Genomic DNA, 6,657 nt, shown 5'->3' with positions numbered 1-6,657 from the left:
ATAAAATAAAATAAAATAAAATAAAATAAAATAAAATAAAATAAAATAAAATAAAATAAAATAAAATAAAATAAAATAAAATAAAATAAAATAAAATAGTTAAATGAAGCCAAACCTTAGCACAGCACGCTGGTGTGAGTTAAGTCGCCCACTGCTGCCTTCACTGCCCGAGCCGAGTGCTGCCTGCGCTGCCTGCCAGCACACGCAAGCACGAGAGGAACGAGCTGATCTTGTTTGCCATCCAACTCCCCTCCTCCCTCCTCGCCGATGTGCAGAACCTCGCTGCCGCCTTGGTTTTGCAACACATCCCCAACGGGACTGACCTGCTTGAACATTTTTAGTTTGGGCAGGTCTCGGGCGTCCTGGGTGACGCAGGACAGGCAGGGTGAGGGCAGGAGGGCCCTGCCTGCTGATCCAGAGGGTTTCACCTCTAGCAGACATGGTGTACGATCCCCCCATTTGAGGGTCCTGGAGTCTTTTCTAGGTGTTAGCTGGAAACTGGTTATTCACTCTTTTGTGCAACTGGAGAAACTGAGGCACAGACAGGGCTCACCACAGCAATGCCCCAGGAGCTGGCTGGGCCACCCTCCAGCTCCCAGCAGTGATGGGTGCAAATATTCTTGCTCAGGATGGTCTTACCACCCCCCAGGGATGCACCTGACCACCATATCAGCATCTCCCGAGCATCCGTGGACATCTCCTGGCCACACCCCTGTGCCCGACAGGCACCCAAATATCACCCCCCATCCCTGCAGCACCCAAAACCCCCAAACACGTGCAAGGCACCACATCGAAAGAGAAGGTGCAGCAACCATGGTTGGTTTTGCCCAAACCAAGACAATTGATGGCCAGGACCCCCCAGGATTGTATGTTCCTTGTTATAGTTTCACCCCAGTGTTTATACAAAACGTCTGGGCACCGGCTCTGCTCTGAGGTTTGTTTAAAAGATCCTGCCAAGGGTAACACTGCTTCCAGCACCGTTGCATGAGGACCGTGTCCCTGCAAAAACTGAGTCCATCCTGGGAAGCTATTCCCGTCTCCTTCCTTATCCTGGCCACCGAGCTGGCCCCAGACCCCTAATTCTTGCTGCTGTGGGGGTAATGTTGCCCGTAACCCAAAGCAAACCCTATAGCACGACTTGAGTGGGTTTGTTGGTGTTTCAAGTCCTCCTCTGCTTGCAGAAAAGAGGATGCAAGGGATTTCCTGGTGGGTTAGGTGAGAAGAAAAAGATGGGAATCTTCCCATTTGAGGATGGAGGACATGAAATGGCCCCTCTGTGGGGATGCTCCTGGTAAAGCCTCCAGCAAGCCGCGTTTCAGTCATCTCCCAGCAAGCAGTGCAGAATAACCTGTTATCCATAAATCAAGGAGTATTAATATCAGGCATATCTCCAAAATATTCCTATAACATGTAACCAGCACACTGGGTTTCGCTGAATAGAAACTTCAAGCCCTGATGGGGGTTTTTTTGCCGACCCGTAAATGGCGGAAGAGAAAACTTGTGTCTAAATTTTGCTTTGTTTCTGTAATTCTGCTCTTTTCCAAAAACAAATTCTTGGAACGTGGCTTCTGCTTTCACTCTCTTCAAGGGCATGGTGTGATTTTTGAAGAAGCAGAACCGAAAGTGAGAAGCAAGAACACGTGAGTTGCTCCACGCAGAATACTTCACCGACAATGCCGGACATGAAACTTTTTTTTTTTTTTTCTCCCAAAATAAATGTCCAGTTTGGTCGCCTTTACAATAGAAGCAACAGGACACGGTGGCTTCAATATTTGCAGCAGTGGTTGGGTGTGATGGACCCAGTTTCAGGCAAACGAGAACCAGCTCAAGAGTTGAGTGGGTCCTTTCATGGTCCTGGGAAGCAAATGGTCCATGCACTGAGCTTTAATTCCTGGAAGGTTTTGGTCCCTATGGGGACCTCATGTCTGGGTGTTATTCTGGCTGCTCAGGAGTTCCCAGGGTCTCCACCACACCCTCACAGCCCTTGACAAGGGGTTGGACATCCTGAGTCAACAGCATTGCATTTAATGGTGTTAACGAGCAAAAAGAGCTGCGAGAGACTCAAAATTCCCATTTCAGAAAGGCACAGACTAATTGCACGGACTAAAATTTGTACTTCCATCCAGCTGGGAGATTTGAGCCGTGGCTTGGAAGTCTCGAGTGAACTCACCACCCTCAAAATCCCTTATCACTTGCTGCAAGAGCAGAAGAACCGAGCACGGGGTTCCTGGGGAAGCAACGACAAGTTGCACCAACAAGTAGTTTTTAATGCAAAGCATTAAATTTGAGGGGCACAAAATTGTTGGGTTCCTGGTGACTCACACCCAACCGAGTGAGAAATTTGCCTGTCTTGCCCTTGTGCTGCCTCGACCCACCCGTAAGACCCAGGTGTTGGGTGGCCATGAGACCGGTGACAATCTGCTCCTGCGGCAGCACGTGGTGGCAAGTTGGGACACTTTGGCCCTGGTTTACAGGGATGGACCGTGATCGTGGAGCTCCTCTGGTTGACTCATACCTGAGATGCTGGTTTTCAACCTTAAAATAACTGTTGTCACCCTATGAATGTACTTGGGTGTGTGGTCCTGCTGGGATGGTGGTAGCCCAAAAGCAGGCATCTCCATCAACATTTCCACCCTTCACCCCTGGTTGTAACTTGGGGGCAATCGTTTCCCAGAGGGGAAACTCTCCAGCTGGAGAACTCTCTCTGGTCCAACAGCCAAAACAAACAAGCTATCGAGGAAACAGCAATGAGTCGAGGGAAGTTATTTTAAATCTTTCCCGGATGGAAAATACCAAAGGTACCGGCAGGTCTCCTGCACTTTGGCCTCCTTATTCCTTCCTCTGGAAAGCACAGGAGCACGAAGGCGGAGAGCCGAAGGGACATGGCATGCTCCTCCATCACCCTTTGGGCACCTGGCAACATAGCCAGATCCTACAGGTCCTCATGGGGATCTGAGCCTGCTTTTGGGCACCCTTTGATATTCACCTGACACCTACACCCATCCCTGGGGCTGCTGGCAGAGCCCAGTTCTCCCAGCACTGTGATGGTGGAGCTCCATGCTGGGCTGCACTTCTGCTCCATACCACGGTCTCCCATCACGGAGGATGGGAAGGATGGGTGTTTATGAAAAGGTGTGTTGGTGAGAACACTGACATGGCCATCGCTGTGCTGAGCCTCAGGAGCTCGGGGCTCTCCCGGGATGGGAAGAGCCACAGAGGGGTGAAAACGCAAAAGCACTGGGTGATCTGCTGACATGGGAAGGAGGGGAAGAAGCTGCATGAGAGATGGTGGCAAACCTGGAGGCGTTTGATTTCCACCCAACCATGCAGAACTCAGAGATGTCCCTGTTCTAGGCCCCAGTTCTGTCCTCGAAGGGAGAAAGTGCAATTATTTGTGAGGATGAGGCAGTGAGTGTCGGTGACGTCCCCCTTTGCAGACCCTCTTAGCAGTGGGGATGGAGAAGACCTCTCAACAATGGCTACAAAGTGCGAAGGCCCATCTTGGAAACCTCCATCATGAGACCCCCCTCATGCCCTGACATTTCCCACCCCTAAAACTCCCAGAAATGAGTCCCAAAATCTCCCTTCCCAACCTGTTTCACCAACAGAAAAACAAGGTCTCCTGTGCCCAAGCACCCACCACTTTCCTTCTGCTGAAGTCATGGATGAAGCAGCTGGAGCCTAAGATACCACCCAGGCCTGGATCCCCGTGCTCTGCACTGATTCTTGAGGATTCCCAGGAAAACCAATGAGCAAAAGTGACCTTGAGTCCCTGAGGCACATCAGGGTGTGCCGGCGAGAGGAAAGGAAGCCTGCGAAGATCGAAGTGTTAATCATCTACGTGCTGGGAGAGGAGAGGCTCAGCAACCCCTTCCTCCTCTGCTGATGTCCGCAGGGCTCTAGGAGAGCAGTCTGGAAAGGAAAATGAGCTGAAACACCCTTCTTGAGAAACGCTGATGCATAGGAACTGCGGGTCAGCTCACATCTGGAGCAAAGCCAAGGCTTTTTTTGCCTGAATTCCCATCAAAGCCAAGATTTCCTGGCACTGCCTTGGAGCCCTGGCAGAGTAGCTGCGTTGGACTCATCACCAAAAATGGCCAAAAATGTGGGCCTGGGACCCATCATGGCAATGGAGGTTGACCAATTTCTCCAACACAGAGGTCCATCACCGAGACTTGTATTCTTCTGTCAGGGCTTTCACCCCAGGTAGCTGCAACGGTTTGACTGTGGTGAACGTTGATCGCAGCAAAAGGATGGAGGCACCATCAGAGCGGACCTCAGGAGATGAGACTTTCTTCACAAAACACCGTCTCTGACAAAAATCTGAGGACTCAAAGGCAGGTGCTGGGGTAGCAGAAGCCTGCAAGTGAGCCCGGGGGGACCATCTGGTTAAAAAAGAGAAAGTTGCCACTAAATGTCACCTCCTCATGAGCAAGCTCAACCAGGTCCACCACCCTGGTAGGCTGGTGTTGTCAGAAGGACACGAGAAATTAACTCCATTTCCGTTATAAATAGCTTTTAGATGTAATTAAACTTTTCATGCAAGGCATCTCCGGTCTGGTGAGCAGCAGCAGAGCCTGAGGCAGGAGGGACCCAGCCTTCATCCCTCATACATCTGTGTTGGGGGAGAACCTGAAAGCCCTGCAGGCCCCTCCCCATGGGGACACCCAGCGTCTGGTGGTGGGGACACCCCTGCCCTGAGGCTTTTCGTGAAGCCTCGGCATTTGAAAAATGCCGCTTTTTGCCTCCAACAAGAGTTTTGTGTCGGTTGGAGGAGCACGGTCCCAGCTCTCGGCTTCCTCCCCGGCAGATGCTCCTGTCTCCATCTTCACCATCCTGTGACCCGCCGGTGGCTGGAAGCTCAGAGCCCGGTGGGATGGTGCAATTACCCCGGGCAGCAGCGGCAAAGGTCGCCTGGAATCAGCCGTTAATGTGATTACTGGCAACGTCCAGCCGGAGGAAGAGAAACCAGGCGGTCAAAGAGTCTCACGAGGCCAAATCCAGCCACCGTGCCAGGCCTTTTTGCCAAGGATTAATTCAATCGGTGAGACTCCAAGAGGAACCCAGGCTATTCCCTTTCCCTGATTATTTTTCCCAATGAGCTCTGCCTGCCTTTTGCATGCATAAAAAGAGATGTAAAAACGGTGCCTTGCTTGAAATCTCTTTTTTTTAGCCTTGCCACTGCCTCCAAAATTCCCTCTCCCATCCCTGCTCAACCCCTAAATGTCGTTTTTTTTGGGGGGGTCCCATTTATTCCAAGTGCTGTAGGGCTGGGCTTGCAGTTACGGGTCTGGCTATCGGGCTTGGTGGAGGTGATTGGAGCTGGCAGGCAGCCAGGAGCTGTTATTTTATTTTATTGTTTTAACACTCCCTCCACTATTTACAGTGTCCTCACAGCAGGACAGGTGGCTACAAGGCGTTCACCTTGGGGACCTGCAAGGATACCCATTGTGCCGGGAGGAAGGAGGATACCAGCTCTTTTTCACCAGTTTGCCCTGAAGACAGAGGCAGCACTGGAGGTGGGATAAGTGCTCTCACTGGTGGCTCATCGGAGGAGTGAGCTGTGCCCGTTCTCAGCTGACATTCCCCGGATGCTTGCGGAAAGCCCTGGGCTCCCCATCGCAGGCTGCTGGGCTTGTTTGCACAAGGCGTGTTTTCTGCTCGACTCTGGGGAAAGACACTTTTCCCCCCGGTTTCCGTCTCTCTGTGGCGGTTGAGGGAGCGGGGAATTTCACAAGGGCACCGAGCCATCGCCAACCCAACCCCACAAGCCCGGGCAGCCCCAGGAAAAGGGTGATGGCTCCAGCCTGGCTGTGGTTGCAAATATTCACTGCTGCTCCTGCCAGAGCCCATCTCCCCCGTGGCTCCGTTACCCGGCTTGGCCGCGGGCTCGCGCCAGGATCGATGACAGCCTGCGTTGGCCTCCGTAACGCAGGCGCCGGTGGGATCCAGATGGGCTGTGGTACCTCCTTCCACCTCCCCATCCCACACCGTGAAGCCGAGCCCCTGCCCAAAGCTCCTCACCTCATATTTGGGGGTGCATGGCTCAACGCTCACACCCCGCATGGAGCTCCATCATCCCGGCACCCCTTTGCCTTTCCCCTCTACCTAGACCCGCCACAAACCCCTACAAAGGAAGGAGGGGAATAATTTTGGAGGGCAAACTGGGCTTCCAGGGAAAGGAAGGGCCAAGCCGGTCATCCCGTGTAATCCCGGCATCCCTGGGCTATTTATGCATCGGCCCTTTCATATCCACCACGTCCCCCCGGGGTTCCTTTCCTTATTGCTCTTTAATAGCCCTGCTCAGGAAGCGCCCGGGCTTGACCGCCTGGTTAATGAGTTCCGAAGCCACCGACACCTTCGGTTGCCACCCGGTGCCGCGGGGAGACCCTGTCCCCAACACCCGGCTGCTCGCCGAGGGCTCCGGCACCTCCCAGCCTCCGGCCAGGACAATCCAGTTGTTGGCTGGAGCATCCCTCACCCTATAAATCCCATTTTTGTGGTTTTTGGAATCACTCAACCCGCCCCCCCCCTTTCAATACAGATGTTCACCCATGATGCCAAAACAGATGTTTGCATGACAGCCCCCCCCCCTTACAGCTGGCAGGCCCCCAGCCCAGATGTTCCCCTGTCCCCATCCAGCTGTGACCCTTCCCC

Source organism: Athene cunicularia (genome assembly GCF_003259725.1).
Source record: "Athene cunicularia isolate RWA chromosome 1 unlocalized genomic scaffold, athCun1 chr1_part1, whole genome shotgun sequence".
In the NCBI taxonomy this organism is placed as follows: domain Eukaryota; kingdom Metazoa; phylum Chordata; class Aves; order Strigiformes; family Strigidae; genus Athene; species Athene cunicularia.
This window is presented reverse-complemented; position numbering follows the sequence as displayed.